General features: G+C 38.1%; 1 protein-coding gene across 2 annotated transcripts in view; it reads left to right on the top strand.

Moving 5' to 3' along the window:
* LOC114353343 (clumping factor A-like) overlaps positions 1 to 18,916 on the top strand; it is a 41,152-nt gene that overhangs the window by 10,112 nt on the left and 12,124 nt on the right. The window lies entirely within an intron of this gene.

Raw genomic sequence — 18,916 nt, 5'->3', positions numbered from 1 at the left:
ATAACTATAAAGTTTTGGAGCGATTGTTTTGACATAAATTTATCATGACTGATTTAAGGTAAGTGATAGAAAAAGTGAATTCCGTAACAAGTGGGTTAAATTAATTAAATTATGTACCTAACGCAAAACTTTAAAATTAATAACTGCAATTTCTTTTTATTTGAGGATTTACTTTAGTTAATTTACTTTGGTAAGTATGTTTTAACCGTTGTCTGGTACCCATAGGACGAGCTTTGCTTAGTTTGGGATTCGATAGCTCAGTGTGAAATGTCCAAGAATATATTTTTACTAGCGGCCGCCCGCGACTTCTTACGCGTCGATCCCGTTTTACCCCCTTAGGGGTGGAGTTTCGTAAAATCCTTTCTTAGCGGATGCCTACGTCATAAAATCTACCTGCATGCCAAATTTCAGCCCGATCCGTCCAGTGGTTTGGGCTGTGCGTTGATAGATCACTATGTCAGTCAGTCAGTCACCTTTGAGATATATGTATATATTTAGATTATAATTATTTATCAACCTACCTAAGTCCACTGGATAAGTCAAGCAAGCTACACATTTTAGCATCTTAGATAGTAGGTAGGTACGTAAAATAGCAAAAAAGTTTATATTACAATACATAAGTTGTCACTGTGTTTACCTAGATATCTAGCTAAGATTATCCTTATAAAACAGCTTACTTTACAACCGCCAAACTAAAGAACTGAAATAATTTAAACAACTATACATTGTTTAAAATTTCCACCAAATAAATTTTCCACAATGATACAGGTAACCAGACATTTTCCACAAACAAAACTACGTACATTAATCAAGATTTATGCTCTCAACAAACTTTTATGTCTTTTAAACTGGACTATTTTTAAACAATCCCTAGCAGACTAGAAATAGAATAGTCGTAAATTACAAAAATGGACTTCTTTTAGTGATGTCGAACCGACAGTTCTTAATGTATAATAATATCGATAGATCATGTTCTATAACACTCATCTGTAGATAAAACAGAAAATAAATGTACATCTCACGGAACTTAGTGTACGCGACACTTATTAGACGTAGTTTTGTGCATTGTGTATTATTTTGAGAAGACTTGAAAATTATCGATAGTTACATGGCATTTTGCTCGCCCGTCAAATGTATAGTATAGTTCAAGTCAACACACAACACTTGTGTTTGTGACAATTATTAGAAAACTGAAAGTAAAAGAAAAACTTGGTACCATAATAGTTAAAATCCTACTAACATTACAAATGCGAATGTTTGTATGGATGTCTGGATGTTTGTTACTCTTTCACGCAAAAACTACTAAACGGATTTTGATGAAACTTTACAGTATAATTGTTTATAACCCAGCATAACATATAGGCTATAATTTATGACGATCTGTGATAAACTAAATTTCATGCGGGTGAAGCCGCGGGCAAAAGCTAGTATGCTATACAGCTGGTAATTAAGTGCATAATGCATCAAATGATTATGCCCAATTTCACTTTACAAATTGCAAAAAATCATCTACGCAATTATCGATATCGCCATCCCACATCACTATTCCCGCTTTTTCGCAGTAACCACACCATTCAGTATTTTGCGGAGTTACTTACCCTATAAATCTCACTTTGGGTATGCTTGCTCGGACTCCGTTCTTTTACATTATTCATTGTGGGCTGTTAACGTACGAATTCACTGATTTTATGGTCCGAAGCGCTGGACGAAGTATGATCTTACGTTAGTTAACCACCAAGTGACTTCTACTTGCATTTTTACACTTAATTTTTGAGAATTTCGAGGTACAAGGGAAAGAAAACTCGTGAAATATAGGGTACGCACTGCCATCACAGTTAAGTGCACTCATTGGTGGGTGTCTCCCAAAATTCACCCCCTAGGAAAGAAACGGGGAGGAGCAAAACACGAACGACGCCGCAAAAAAAACAAATACGTAAAGGACGTCCACTGCTGAACAAACCCCCCTCCCCTAATGTTTTCCATATCGCCCGTTTGGTAGCGGCCTGCATCCAGCGCCTTCCTGCTACCTTCGTGAGGTCGTCGGTCCACCTTGTGGGTGGACGTCCCACGCTGCGGTTTCAGGTACGTGGCCTCCACTCCAGAACCTTGCTGCAAAAAAATCAAATATTCAAATATACTTCAAACAATGAAGGTGATTATTCGTATACCTAGTATTATAAAAGCACCTCGTATTAAAGACTGTCATTTCTATGTACACGTGGCTAAAATCTTTTTCAGAAACAAAGCATGTAGTTTTATCAGATTTTTCTTTGTAATGTCACGACATTCCTTTTGTATATTTTCGCTTTTTAAGACCCAGCACCACTGTAAGCGAGGCTAAAGATACTAAAAATCATTGTAATAGTTTATGGTGGCTTTTGATTTTAAATTACAGTCACAGTCAGCATTTCAGCCATAGGAAATCCACTGCTGAACATAGGCCTCTCCCAATGATTCCCTATGAGGTCTTCAGTCTACCATAAGGGTGGATACTGCTCACTTCTTCTTAGTCGGGCAATCTTGTCAGAGTGGTAGTGGTTGTGCTGACGAGGTACATGGTGGGGTGATGTCATCTCCGAGGGTAGCTCTCCTGGCGTTGTGCTTACATTTCTGATGGTTAGAGATCCTTGTTGCACGTCCTTTACCTTAAAATGAAGCATGGCCATTTTTCAGATTTTCCGCAGGTTTTTGGTATCAAAGAAAAATGTTGCACAAACGCGAAAAAATATTCAAACCATTCTCACGCATAGGTTCGCGGCAAAACTAGCTTCCAAATAAAAGACAATAATAATATCTTCACTTTAAGTGTAGTTCCGGGTTTACATTTCCTCTAGTTTCCACATTTCGAAGATGTTGTTCCTTTGTGGTTGTCAGTTTCGAGACACAGAAAAGGATAAGGTTTCCAGTGAATTCATATTTGGACGTTAAAAGAGGTTATTATTGTGTATACTAGCCTTTTCCCGCTGTTTCACTTAGGCTTTGGAAGGTTTTTTATCCACAACGAGGAAGGTATAGGCCTGCATCTCACAAAGTAGCCGCTAGGGGCGCTGCACAATATGTCATACATTTAATATCATTTTTTACGCAGTCGCTAGCGAGCACACGTAACGTAAACTCATGGTAAGCACACTGATGGAAAGTGACGATCAGGCCGAAGGTGAAACCTGGAATCCTCAACCAAAGACTGGCAATCTTACATCCTAACTTCCGGATCATAACAATACTGTTAACGTTATTATGGCGACAGACTTAGGTAAGATGGTGGTAGCTAAAATGTTTCCCCCATTGGGAATCGAGCCCAGAATCTCTCGGTCTGAAGCAGGTGGTCTTACCAATAGACCACAGGGGGGAAAAAGATCAAAGCCGTATCATGGTTGTGCCGTGGATGTTAACGTGGCCAGCTAAGTCCTCAATTTACCTTAGTCATTAAGAGAGGGTCATGCTCTTGCTTGGTTTTCATAAATAAAATATAAAGCTAGTGTTAGTATATTACTATGTCTTTGGTAACATATTAGACGCAACTTTATTAAAGAAAATATTTTAACTGGAAACTTATTCTGGAATTTTCCTTGATGGTATTGCCAGACGTCTAGACGGGATGTTAGTTAATTGAAAGTTTCTTTTTTCCAGATTAGACCATTTTTCTTCTTCGAATACCAAATTAAATTAACGACTGCTTGAGATAGACTTTATGTCAATGGATTTGGTCAATTTTTAGGCAACTGTAGAAAAAAAAATGGATTTAATAGAGACTGAACTCTCATAATGAAGTATACATTTTGTTTCTAACAAAAGACGTTTCAGTGTGCTTACAGAAAAGCCTTGCTTAAAGAAAAATGTACGAAAATTGTAGTTCTTGAAAGCTATTCAAATTGTCAAACATTTAATGTCATTTTTTTATGCTCCAACTACACCAACGCGTGCAGATCGCCATCGCCGGCGCGATCACGGCGCGATCATAGGCTAGTGACAGGTCGCGCGGACTGTCATGGGTCGCGTGACCTGTCATTGGCCTTTGATCGCGCCAGCGATGGAGATCTGCACACGTTGGTCTGGTTGAAGCTTTACGTAGTCGCTAGTGAGCACACCTGATGTAAACTCATGGTAAGCACACTGGTCCTATATGTACAGTTCCCAAATATAACTTGCGCTTCCAAAACTATTGATTTTCAATAAGAACACTACAACCTTTCTATCCAAAGTATACGTAGGTAATCCTATAGTCAAATTTATTGCATCAGTTCATGCATACCAGTAGTTGTGGCATGACTGACTGATGGTAATTCAGGAAAGATTTACAGCTTCATGAGTTTCATGAGTCATAAATCAGCTGTATTTACTGGAGCTCGTTTATCATCAACTAAATCCTAGATAACTTTGGATTTACCCTTCAGTTTCGACTTAGTTCAGTCAAATTTTATTATTCAAAACAAAATGAAAGGAGGTCATTAATAACTTATTTTATTCTTAAATTGCTTTTGCCCACAGCTTCGCTCGTTTCCACAACAATCCAGGTTTCCAACACACATAATGACGTGTTTGAATAAAATTACATTTTTTTGCGGGACACTGAAAACGGGATGTTCGTGTGAGTTTAATTAAAACACGTATCTAAACGGGATCCTGTAAAAACCGGAATGTCTCTAAGGGAACAAGTTCTTTAGGCTGTTTACCCCATCAAACCCCAAGCGGTCGCATAAGACCGCGTAACTATTGATGATTAGGTACCTATTGTGCCTTGATTCAAAGGGCTTGAAGATGTTATGTAACTTAAGGTCTCAAATTCAAATATTTCATACTTATTCAGTACATAATAGGCCCTTTGTAGGGCACTTATACTCGTCCCAAATATAGCTTGCCCTACCAGCACTTCGGGACAACATATGGGCTGGTGCTGAAAAGTGGTGGAGGAAAGTCAGTCACCTTTGTTTTGTCACCGTCGCACAAGCTGGCATTTCACTTTGTGTGAGAGGGATGGCAACATTCGAAACTTTAGTTAACGTTTCAGAGTAACCCCGCTGATACAAGGACCAAAGGAACGCATAACCAGCTATGTACAGTCGCAGAATGAAAAGGTTCGTCACCTTAGTGTCGGTTTTCGCTTGCACTAGGTACTGTAAGAGTCAAACCTGCCAACATAACAGTGCAAGAAACAGTGCTGCTAACATTTAAATAAATATGACGTTTGCTAACGAATAAGGTTTTGCTTGTTTATTTTTCTATCCTATCAGTGCAATGCGATGATGACATTGACCAATTGACAATAGTTTTTTTTTATTTAATAGAAATAATAATGGCAGGTTGAACCAACAAGAAGGTTTTAGTTTATCAATCATAATAATCTTCTTGACAAGATAAATCGTCAAACAACTTTGATCAATAATTTTGAACTTTACTGACGAACAGTTAAAGGTTATTTTCTCTAACTCGAGATTATTCTGTAACATAGTTTCAAAAGGTAATATGTGTTCGCGATTCGTTGAAGGAATCAATTTGAAAACTGACGAACCTTTTCATTCCGTGACTGTACATGAAAAACTTCGCTTCTAATCGTGGTACAAAAAAGTAATATCGAAAGTTTGAACAAATTCCAAACGGTCATAGTTCCAAAAAAAGGTTCATACACGTCCCTAAGTTTTCCACGATTTCCTAGTTACTTTCGCTTCTTCTGGCAGAATCACTTCGGGCTAGTGTTGTTTGTCGATAGACGATAGTAACGGCAAAACTAACAATATCGATAGTTTTTCCACGTGTCAATAGTATCAAGACTAGAAATAAATAAAGTTTTTGGTTCTTTTTGACAGCTTTTGTTGCAATACTATACTTATCGAAACGTTACTTAAAAATATCGATAATATTGCAACTAACCCTAAGCTTAGCCTTTAAGACCGCGTTATAGCACCTGTAACGCCCCCGTGACTACGGGTGTCAATGAGCGCCGGTATTCACTTGACCAACAGGTGATCCGTCTGCTCGTTTGCCTTCAGTCGCATACAAAAAAAAAGATTTAAGTCTCGATTTAAGACTTCAAGTCTCATGCAATCGCTTGGGGTCCGCAGGTTACCAATAATATTGATCATAAAGCGCTCACGATACATTACGACTAATGTGGGTAAACCATTACGACTAGTGTCTTATTGTGTTCTAACCAGGGGAAACATAGTGAGACTATAACAATGTAACATGTCGACACCGCCTTCCCCTTCATATTTGTTTTAAGTAACTGTCCTATCCATAGGTTGTCTGGAAGAAATCGCTTTATAGCGATAAGACCGCCTAGTTGTACCTTGTGTGTTTCTTTTTCTTTCTGTTCTGTTCTTTGGTGTGCATTAAAGAGTATTTATTATTATTCTCTTTATTAACCTTGGCTCTTAATTTTAAATATTTTTTTACAATGTAAATTATATAAAAAAAAAAAAAAAAAAATACATTATAAAAACATACTTAAAAATAGTTATTCCGCTGGTAGCGGAGCAGGGCCCAAGCTACCGGTGGTCAGGGTCACAGGCTGAGGAACCTCCGGACAATGCGTGCCGTTATTATTATTATTATTATCTGTAAACACCTTTGTTTCACAATAAAAATAATTTTGAATTTAAATTTGATACTGTTCACAGTTTCACACTCATGTCGTTACTATCGACATCCTCAATACTTCTCGACGTTAGTTACTATCGATAATTGCGCAACACTATTTCTGGTATTATTAAGTTCGGTGATAAAGATACGGGAATATTGGGATAAGAAACTTGGGATTTATGTAACGTTAAAGGATAGTAATAAAGGGAACTATGGAAGAAAGATGGGATGAACGGAGTCATTTCGGATGACGGAAGCAATTTGAGATAAAAGTGTTTTATCGATAAGGGCACGTGAAACACACGTTTTGTGTTAGGGTCAATGTACACATACTTGATTGTATTTTGAATGATTTTAGTACTTAATCTTAATATTATAGCTCAAAGGTGACTGACTGACATAGTGATCTATCACCGCACAGCCCAAACCACTAGACAGATCTGGCTGAAATTTGCATGCAGGTAGATGTTATGACGTAAGCATCCGCTAAGAAAGGATTTTAAGAAACTCCACCCCAAAGGGGGTAAAACGGGATCCACGCGTACGAAGTCGCGGGCGGCCGCTAGTTTGAATATTATTATAATCTCATAGAGCAAAAGCAATGTATAGTGGCAGTAGGTGGGGCACATAGCTCGTAGAGACGACGGCCGTTGGGGCAGAAAAGTTCTCGAGTGGCGACCACGGGCCGGAAAACGTAGCATGGGCAGGCTTCCCACTAGGTGGACTGACGATCTGGTGAAGGGCGCGGGAAGAACCTGGATGCGGGCAGCGCAGGACCGGTTGTGGAAAATCTTGCGGGAGGCCTTTGTCCAGCAGTGGAGGTCCTGTGGCTGAAATGATGATGATGAAGGGAATCAAATATAAAACGTTTTTATTTATGTGATCATTTTTCCGGGTTTTTCCCAATCTTTCAATTATTATTTAATTCTGCTATTCGGGGCGAAGACAAACAAAAAACTGAGATCATTAAAATCGGTCCATCAGTCAAGCAGTTCGTGATTTATAAACGGTATCTAAAAACAAGAAAAACAGACAAGACAAATTACAAAACGAATCAATTATTTAACTTGTCTCCATTATTGCATAGCTCATTGGATTTCAAATAACAATTTAATCAAAATATTTCCCCTTTCGGAGTTCTAAATATTAATATTCACGGAATGTCTCAACAGAGACTTACAATATTTCTGCGAATATTTTCAAATCAAGAAGCTTTTAGTGTTGTGAAAGCATCGATACAGGATATCGACATTTTTGCCATGTGTTATAGCACAGATATTGTAATAGTATCGATAACCCTTTAACTATAATAATAGTTTAACGAGGACAGGTTTGCATTTTTGTATGTTTGTATTGAATAGGCTCTGAAACTATTGAACCGCTTTGAAAACTTCTTTCACAGTTTTATTAAGCACATTTATCAACCCGGAAAGGGATCGTAACCGTATCAACTCGAGGCGGTCAGTATTATTTGTATGGAACTCCATAATACTGCAACGCACACTTATCCACACCGTAACGTAAACGCCTCGCTTCGCAATTGACAGCGCGCGAAAGGCAATGACAGCTCGCGAAAGGCAAGACGGTGTTGATCCCTTTCCGAGTTGATAAGTGTGCTATGAGCTTTATAGAATCCATGTTTTTTTCTAATGAACATACGTATTTCTTATAGTTTCTAAATCAAAATACCTATCCGTGTGAAGCCGGGGTGGGCCACTATTAAATTACTGTTAATGGCAATACTATCAATTTTTTTTATATCCAATAGATTGAGAGCATCGATAAAGTATTACAAAAACTGTCCAAAATGACCAAAAATAATAATTGACATAATCGATTGTATCGGACGGACGTAACTAAGACTTATCGATGGTACTTATAAATTCTATAGTACCTACTGTCGTCATCAATAGCATTGATCTTGCTTTATCGATAGTATCGATACTTACATCGATACTATGTTATACAACACTAGGCCGATGGCTCACTCCCCGGGGAACCCAGTTGGTGTCATTTGAATGTAACAGGAGTTGGGAAAAGGATTTTTATGCGTGAAAGGCAATGTTTGGGTAATTGGACGCGTTCAAGTTTGAACACGATGTTTTGGAAACTTTGGAAAGGACTACTTTAGTCTTAAGGGTAGGTATGTCCACGTTGACTGGAGACTTATTATTTTATTTTTCTTATACATACAGGGTGTCCCAAAATTTGCACGTCACATTGACACCAGAGGTAAATGAGCTTAAGACGCATCTAACAAGTATATTAAGTCAATTTTTAAAAATAACTAATATGACTCATATTTAAAAACTTTTCTATGGACGTATTATGCGTCTTAGACTCAGCTACCTCCAGTGTCAGTGTGACGTGATAATTTTGGGACACCCTGTATGTATAAATTAGAGACATTTTTAATCGAATAGCTCAAGGCCGCTATCGACCGGGCGATATGGATATCATTGGGGAGTTCTATGTTCAGCAGTGAACGTCCTGTGGCTGAAATGATGATGATGATATCAATTTGCCCAATGGTGTCAGCATCGGACTGGGTCATGCTAGGTGCATAGTATCAAAGAAAAGCAGATAAAATGATATCAAAGACGAGTTACGAAGAATCTAATAAAAGCGAAAGGTCACTGACTCACTCACTCATCACGAAATCTCAGAAACTACAAGTGCTAGGAGTCTCAAACTTTGCATGGGGGTTCCTTTTAGAACTTAGGTACCTACTCATATGTAGGAGCTCACAAAGACAGGATTTAAAAAAAATCAAATCCTAAAGTAATAAGAATAATAAACTTCTAATCATATTAATTTCATACAACAATACTCATCTCTCATCCAAAACCAACAATTAGACGGCTCATTATAATTTACGAAGATTTATTCCTCCCAAATTACAGCAACGGCATAATAATTAATGCGATTAATTAATACCTACTTAACATTAACGCGATATTAATTACCATTTATTGTTTCAGGTTATCTTCGTTTCATCCCATCTTTACGTGAATTGTAAGTATAATACCGATTTATTTTGTTAACCCATAGAGTTTTTATTTTTAGGATCCCTTTCGTTAGCATAATTTTGTATTTTGCCTATTACCAATATACTTTAGCATAACGAGTTTAGCATAATATTAATTTGCCATAATTAACCACTATTACCCGAATAATACGAGTCAAATTAATGTCAAAATAGCTCAAATTACGGCGGGGATTTTTACCCCCTTAATAATAAAAGTTACACCATAGTTGAACCGTTAAAACAGAGTTCAACTAAGGTGTAACTTTTATTGTTTTACAAAATATAGGTAGTAATATAGAGGTCGTAATAAATAATCCTAGTAAGTAATGTATTATGGCTTAGATGTGCAAATAGCTAGAAACCATTATTTTGTAGTTTATACTAATAAACCGTTAAAACCGTTACCTATTATAAAATCCTTCACAGTTTTGATTTTATTAAGGTTTTCATAATGTTTGACGGTTTCAAGCATACATTATTAAATGGTAGTAAAATTAGTTAATGTTTACCATAGTTAATTTACCATCACACTTTAGGTTAGCATTAAAGATTTTATGCTCACCATGGCGTCCATGGTCCCATAAAAAGCACGTGGCGACCCATAACATCGGATATTTCATGATTCTCCGGTGCTACTTAATTAAAACATCTTTGGTTAGGATAAACTTTATTTTCGGTTTTGTTTTGGATTTACGGTTATAATTTAACCATAATCTAATCTTATAGGTTGTAAGATCTGAGTTCATGAGCCTGGTGTCAGGTAGGTTCAGGTGAACAGAATAAGTAATGGAATAAATTATTAAAATAAATAAACTGAACAACAAAAAAAGATAATTAAAAATTACCAATAAGACTTTGTTAAGGACTAAGTCAAAACACTAAAAGTCGTGTTAGTTACTCCATTTATAACTCAAGAACGGCTGAACCGATTTAGCTGAAAATTGTCAGGGAGGTAGTTTAGAGCCAGGAGAAGGACATAGGATACTTTTTATTGCCATTAAGGCGGAACAAAGTTCGCCGGGTCAGCTAGTTAAATATAGAGTCCAAAATACCATTTAAACTTTCAAAAATAAAATGTAGATCAGATAAAACATGACCAATTTTCTGATAAAAAATATGGAATTTTTAATTAACTGGAAGACAGAACACATTTTTATTCGATAAAATGTTCGACCTTCTTTAGCATAATGAAATGATGTTTTATAACTTACTTACTTAATTAATAGAGACAGACAAAGCATTATTTTAGTAGCTAAAAGAAGAGAAAACATCGAGGTATTTCCATAAAATTAACTTATAATCCACCTCCCTTAAAATTATTCTCTCACAATACATCTAGCCATTCTTTACCCTGTCCCAAATTCAGCAATATAGAAATTATGTAACCTATTTTCCTTGGCAAATACTCTTAGTCCTGTCAAGAGGTCACCCGTCAATCTCGCCGGGGCAGGCCGAGACATGTCCTGGCGACAGGATTAGAGAGTTAGTACGCCGGGCATGCCCGCGATATCCACCCTTGATTAATACCTAGAGACCGCCCTTTGAGCACTTGTCAAAGTTCGGGTGGACGCGGTATTTTTATTCACAATCTGTGTGGTACAGACAGGGTCTGTATTATGTGGGTTTTGAGACAGTTAATGCGCTAAGTGACTGCTCGCGAGCATAATATTGCTCGCATTCGTTCGCTGACGTTCGCCGATCAAATTAGATTGGTAATGTTTTCGTTGGTCTATCGTTAAGATTGTCAAGATACAGATATGTTTATATTCATATTTATTTTAGATACTTTTTTATTTATTTATTTATTTAGATAGGTATTTGACCGCGATATCCACCCTTGATTAATACCTAGAGACCTTCGAACCTTTAAGGGTGGACGTGGTATTTTTATTTTTATTTTCCTCCAGACTGTAATAGAACCCTTATACTCTAGTATAGTCTAAGTAGCTGATGCGCTTAGTGACTGCTCGCGAGCATAATGTTGCTCGCATTCGTTCGGTGACGTTCGCCGATCACTTATTTTGCNTAAGGCCTCAGCCTCGAACTTAGCGGGCAGCGGGGCGGCGGCGGCGGCGGCGCGGGAGCGGCAGGATCTTGTGCGTAAAATCAAATAGACCGGTTCTCGAAAACAGCGGCGCGGCAGCGGGGCGGCAGCGGGCAACGAGCGGGCAGCGGCGAGGGAGCGGGCAACGAGCGGGCAGCGCACTCCTTCTTTTGCCCACAATAAATCGAGCGTTAGGAATAAATTTGAATCGAAATAAAATTGTCGCCGTTGTTCAGACATTTCGTTTGCGAATAAAAACAAATATCTCGACAACACAACCCCGAACACAACACTTCTTTGCGAGCTGCCCGCTTGTTTCGAGAACGGGTCTGCGTTGCCCGCCCCGCTCCAGCGCCGCCGCCGCTCCCGCCCCGCTGCCCGCTAAGTTCGTGGCTGAGGCCTAAGGGTGGACGTGGTATTTTTATTCTATTTTCCTCCAGACTGTAATAGAACCCTTATACTCTAGTATAGTCTAAGTAGCTGATGCGCTTAGTGACTGCTCGCGAGCATAATATTGCTCGCATTCGTTCGCTGACGTTCGCCGATCACTTATTTTGTTTATTCAAATTAGATTGGCACATCATTTATTTTATAAAATAATTGCTTCAAAATCGTCAATCTCGCCGGGGCAGGCCGAGACATGTCCTGGCGACAGGATTAGAGAGTTAGTACGCCGGGCATGCCTGCGATATCCACCCTTGATTAATACCTACAGACTGCTCTTTGAGCACTTGTGAAAGTTCGGCTGGACGCGGTATTTTTATTTAGTTTTCCTTCTATAGTCTGGTCTGTGAGCACGTAGAATTTTGTCCAATGACCCCTTGCTACCCATCCTTATCGCTCGCGCATAATTATATTGCTGTCGCGATTGTGCGACTGGCACCCGCAGTGAGTGTGCGAGCCCGACAGCAACAATTACGCGCGAGCGATAAGGATGGGTAGCTAGGGGTCATTGAACAAAATGCTACGTGCTCACGGACCGGACTTTATACCTACTATAATATAGGGGTTTCTAGGCGCTAATGCGCTAAATGCTCGCGAGCATTATATTGCTCGCATTCGTTCGCTGACGTTCGCCGATCACTCGTTCTGTTTGTAATAGATCCAATATAGATTGGTGATGTATGTACTCGTTGGCTTTTCTTTTAGAACTTTCAAGATACGACTTATTTTCATTTATTTTAGATTACTTAAATTAAATTGTATTTTTTTGCTGCTGTTCTGTCTGACTAGGACAGCTTGAGACATCGCCCATTTGCGACGACACTGTGACATCTCGACATATACGATTTTTTGTTTTACCGAAATTCTGAACCGCGATCTTGCGTTCTTTTATCTCCAAAAACAGGGTATTTGTTACTCCAAAAACAACAATACTATGAGAGAAAGAGACAAAATATTACGTTATAGCGCTGGCTCGTTCGGCGATCTAGTTGGCTTCGACACTGTGACAGTTCAGTTGCCACCTGCGCTTTGAGATGTGAGGTGCTCTTCGTTTTTAAGAAAAACGTGACATCTCGAGGATACCGCGGTATTGATGACAAAGTTAAGTTTTTAAAATATTTTTATTTTATTCGACAATGTGGCACGTCATACTTATCACAGTGTTCTTCTAAAACAAAAAGCAANGCATGCCCGCGATATCCACCCTTGATTAATACCTAGAGACCGCCCTTCGAACCTTTAAGGGTGGACGTGGTATTTTTATTCTAATTTTCCTCCAGACTGTAATAGAACCCTTATACTCTAGTATAGTCTAAGTAGCTGATGCGCTTAGTGACTGCTCGCGAGCATAATATTGCTCGCATTCGTTCGCTGACGTTCGCCGATCACTTATTTTGTTTATTCAAATTAGATTGGCAATGTTGTCATTGGTCTATCGTTAAAATTGAAAAATTAACATAACTTATGTTTATATTCATTTATTTTAGATAATAATTGCTTCAAAATCGTCAATAACACCGGGGCAGGCCGAGACATGTCCTGGCGACAGGATTAGAGAGTTAGTACGCCGACCATGTCCGCGATATCCACCCTTGATTAATACCTAGAGACCGCCCTTTGAGCACTTGTCAAAGTTCGGGTGGACGCGGTATTTTTATTCACAACTAGCTGACCCGGCGAACTTCGTACCGCCTTAGCGTAGAGATTTTCTTAATATTTTTTTCCGTAAGAACCATCCTTGGACTTCCACAAACATTTTAAAAAAAAAATTATCGAAATCGGTTCAGCCGTTCATACGTGATGCCGTGACAACGCGAAACGGGTTTCATTTTTATATATATAGATCTGTGTGGTACAGACAGGGTCTGTATTATGTGGGTTTTGAGACAGTTAATGCGCTAAGTGACTGCTCGCGAGCATAATATTCGTTCGCTGACGTTCGCCGATCAAATTAGATTGGTAATGTTTTCGTTGGTCTATCGTTAAGATTGTCAAGATACAGATTTATTTATATTCATTTATTTTAGATATTTTTTTAATTATTTATTTATTTATTTAGGTAGGTATTTGACCGCAATCGCACCTGGTCGCAATCTCACTTATTAGCGATTGCTTTTTGACCGTCAATCTCACTGGGGCAGGTTGAGACATGTCCTGGCGACAGCCCACGATATCCACCCTGGACGAGGTATTTTTATTTTTATTTTCCTTCAGACTATAGGGGTTTCTAGGTAGATGATGCGCTAAGTGACTGCTCGCATAGCATAATATTGCTCGCATTTGTTCGCTGACGTTCGCCGATCACTCTGTTTGTAATAGATCCAATTTAGATTGGTGATGTACTCGTTGGCTTTTCTTTTAGAACTTTCAAGATACGACTTATTTTCATTTATTTTAGACTAGCTGACCCGGCGAACTTTGTTCCGCCTTAAAGGCAATAAATAAGCAGACTTTTTTTAAATTTCGAACGGGATAAAAAGTATCCTATGTCCTTCTCCTGACTCTAAACTACCTCCCTGACAATTTTCAGCTAAATCGGTTCAGCCATTCTTGAGTTATAAGTGGAGTAACTAACACGACTTTCTTTTATATATACGAGTATATAAGATTACTTAAATAAAATTGTATTTTTTTGCTGCTGTTCTGTCTGACCAAAGCTTATTTACGTTCCAATTGCTTCAAGACCGTCAATCTCACTAGGATAGCTTGAGACATGTCCTGGCAACAAGATTTTTATTACAAAAAGTAGGTTCCTAATACGGTCTTAAATAATTAAATTGATCAGCTAAATTTAGCCTTTATGGTATGCAACAGTAAATTTACATGAATTTCCCCAAGTCCACCCAAAAGGTGGACCGACGACCTGATAAAGGTACCAGGAAGGCGCTACCAACCGTGCGATGTGGAAGTCATTGGGGGAGACCTATGTTCAGCAGTGGAACGTCCTGTGGCTGAAATTAATGATGATAATTATCATGATGATGAATTTCCCCAAACTTATTCCAAATACTTGCATGATCCGTCAATCCTGCTCCAATTCCTGAGATATTTTGGCAACAGGATTACATTGTTAGTACGCGAGACATGAACGATTCCTGTTGATTAATACCTAGAGACCAACGTGGACTGCCATTTGTAGTTCCCGAAGGATGAAGAGTGGAGGTGCTAGTTTATTAAGGAAATTAAGGAAAACACCGTGCAATCACGATTGATTGCCTTAAGAAAGTGAAAATGAATTGTTCGTTCGTTTCAGCCAATGACTTCCACTGCTGGATGAAGACATCCCCCAAGGATTTCCACAACCGGTCCTGTGGGCATGGAAAATGAATTGTTTTGGTAATTAGTGCAATTGAAATTCATCAGTTAGGTGCTATACATTTTGAATGTTGATTTTTTGTTTTATTTTTTTTAATTCTTATTTTTGTTTTTTAGTTTTTGTTGCTACTCCTGCGAAGCGGGGGTGATACGCTAGTGTAGGGTAGACTGAATACGGTTGTAACAACTCGAATGTTATCGGTAGGTGAGGGGTTCAAGGGGAAAGGCTACGGGATTGTCGCCCGCATACAATCGTTTCAGCCGAAAGACGTCCACTGCTGGACAAAGGCCTCCCCCAAGGATTTCCACAAAGACCGGTCCTGCGCCGCTCGTATCCAGGCACCACCCGCGACCTTCACCAGATCGTCGGTCCTCCTAGTAGGAGGCTTGCCCACGCTCCTTCTACGGCTCGTGGTCAACACTCAAGAACTTTCCTGCCCCAGCGGCCATCAGCTCTATGAGCTATGTGCCCCGCCCACTGCCACTTGATTTTAGCGATTCTGCGGGCGAAGTCAGTCACTTTGGTTCTCCTCAGCATACAATATGGCATAAAAATATGTCACGTCCATCTTCTCTTCGTTCCGTGTTCCGCTATCTTGAAGACGGTCGGTTCGTCACCGCATCGAAGCCATCGCCAGTTTATTACCACGCTGAAAATGGCCCATCGACCCCTGGAGTGACTGACAGTGACAGCGAAGAGGATGCTGAAAATGGCCCATCGACCCCTGGAGTGACTGACGGTGATAATGATGGTGAAGAGGATGGCGTCACTGGATCTATAACCCCAGTGACTGACGTCGACGGCGAAGGGGATGGTGACAGTGATGGCGAAGAGGATGGTGACATTAGATCTACAACCCCAGTGACTGACTTTGACGGTGAAGGGAATGGTAATTCTAGCACTACACCGCTGTGGACGAACACTGTTGACGAAGATTTCACAGGGACCGTCACTGAAACATGGTCGACTACCGGAGATAACACAACCGAAGATGTCACCACTGCTGACCCTACTGATGAGAGCTCATCAAATAATCCAGGCTTTTGGAACCCCTTCACAATTACCATGGTGGCCGTTATGTCAGCTACAGTTCTTTTCTTATTGTGCCTTGTGTTCTATCAACTTGGCAAACTAGCGGCTAGAAGGCGATCGCCACCAGTGATCGTCCAAGAAATCGATTACGACAATTTGCCCAGATCCATGACTGTTCCAAGAGCTAGAGTGTACACCGACGTTGGTATGAACCCTTTTAGAAACAGTATACTAGCTGTTTGATTTTAAAACGAATGCGATGCAAATCCTTCATTGATCACAGCATTAGATTCTTTAAAAGACTATTTAAAAGAACTTAATATATTGGGTAGAATAGACTGTCCATTTGAGACTGCATATTATGATGTAAAATATTTGTTAATAATATTGTTGTTAAAAGTCCCTAAGTGTAAAATTCGTGCTTAAAATTATCGCTTCTTTTCTTTCTGTATTGTTACATTTTCTTTAGCTGATCGACATTCGGTCAGTATAGACTTTGTTTTTTCATGTTTCAATTTTAATTAACTACTAGGTAATCAGAGATTATTAAGTAGCTTATGTAGCTATGTATATCAGTGGAATTGTTTTGTAGATTTAATCTTATTAAGTCGTACACTGCAATTTACAGCCGCAAACGCCATGCTTTAGTTCAACAAAGTATTAGTCTAATTGATTAATATATTTCAAACATATAATATTGTGATAATGTGTTGTGTAGGTATTTATAGTTGATCGAGAAAAAATGTATTTATTTACTAAATTGCTTTAATTTAAACTAACCTACTGGTGGTATTATGTAATTTTGTTTATACGAAAACAGATTTTTATCATTAAAGGTTATTTGCAAGGCAAGTTATTTTTAACTATTATCTACTTAATATAAAATATCCTCCTATTCTAATGATCTAATTTCTTAAACGCTTAAATTTTAAGCGAAATAAATGTATTTGTGTTTAACAATGTAGTGTATTTTAGTATAATTATAATTTTAAAGGAAATTGACTCGAATAACATACTCTTATCTGTGTGTAAAATTATTAATAAGGATTAAATTATGATATCTCTTGGAATTTATTAAATCTTCTTGATAAATTATATACATAGTGTAAATAACAAGTATGTACATAATTGAAATGTGATTCATTTATTAGAGCAAAGAAATATTGTAGGTTGTGATGTTATACATTAAGAAATAAAGTTGTTTCTTGTTGATCACCTTTCTTTTATTAAAGATTAGTTGTTTTGATGATGCATGAGGTTCAATATTATAATAAAATAAAATTATCGATTATTATCACTTCATACTTAATTTACGTAGGTATCATTATGTTATCAGAAAAATAGCATACGCATACTGTAATGCATTTTATTCGATTATCAAATGAATCCGCTTATTCACAAGATAATTTTGATTATATTTTTTGATATAACACTTAAGATTCCGGGTCTTATTGAAAAACAAAATTTATTTGTGTACAGTACCTATGACAGCATAGAGCCAAATATTGTGGCATCATAATTTTGCAAAAAAGTCTGGTATGATATCGAATTTATCTTGTACTTTGAATCCTTGGAAATTACTGAAGGACTAAAGATATCCGACTAAGACAAGGCAAATAATACGCTTATACCATTGGTATACCACGGCCGCTAGACAAATAAAAATGCATAATGATTTCCATTAGATGGTCTTAGTTATAGACAGTCATCTTTAAAGAAAGAAAGAAAGTGAATTTGAATAATTCAATCAAAAGTCTAGAGTTATCATCAGCATAGGCCTCCCCTAATGATTTCCATACTGACCGGTTGATGTGGCCTGCCTGAGCTAGATTTTCGAAATTGTTTATAAGTATATCTACCTTGGACAAATGAAATGATTCATCTAGGTAGGTCCAGTTTTGAGAAAGAGGTCAATCGGCGAATACAACTCGCTTTCAACAAAGAAACAAATAAAATAATTCAATGTAGAGACTAGAGAACAATCATAAGCTATGCTTGATGGGACGTATTAAAGTACTTAGAAAAGAGGCCTACCATACTAATAAAGAATTTGTACATAAATTACCTGCCAAAACTGAAAACAGCTTAAGTATGACTTCGTATGAAGATAAAGAAAAAGATCATTTTTTATGTCATTTTTCGGGGCTTACATCCAGAAGTGCACGACATGATTCATGAAATGAGTGATCATACTAGAATTTGTTTTCTACGGGATTTGACCCCAAAAATTAACTAAACTACAGCATCACCTATGATACGAATATCACTACTCTATTGAACCAATGATGAATTTATTTCAATGTAGAGTCTAGAAAATACCTACTACTATGTAACTCGTAGCACGTAACAGGCATATATCAGTCGACATTTAAGTAGAGAATAATATAGGTATTTTATTATTCCTCAATTATAGAATGCTATAATCAATAAAAACTGTCTACCTACTAGTTTTTTTATTTATTACTTACAACAC

This window comes from Ostrinia furnacalis, unplaced genomic scaffold (genome assembly GCF_004193835.3).
Source record: "Ostrinia furnacalis isolate ACB-3 unplaced genomic scaffold, ASM419383v2 OfSCF1653, whole genome shotgun sequence".
NCBI lineage: Eukaryota > Metazoa > Arthropoda > Insecta > Lepidoptera > Crambidae > Ostrinia > Ostrinia furnacalis.
The sequence above is the reverse complement of the archived record's forward strand: the minus strand, read 5'-3'. Positions and strand labels throughout refer to the sequence as shown.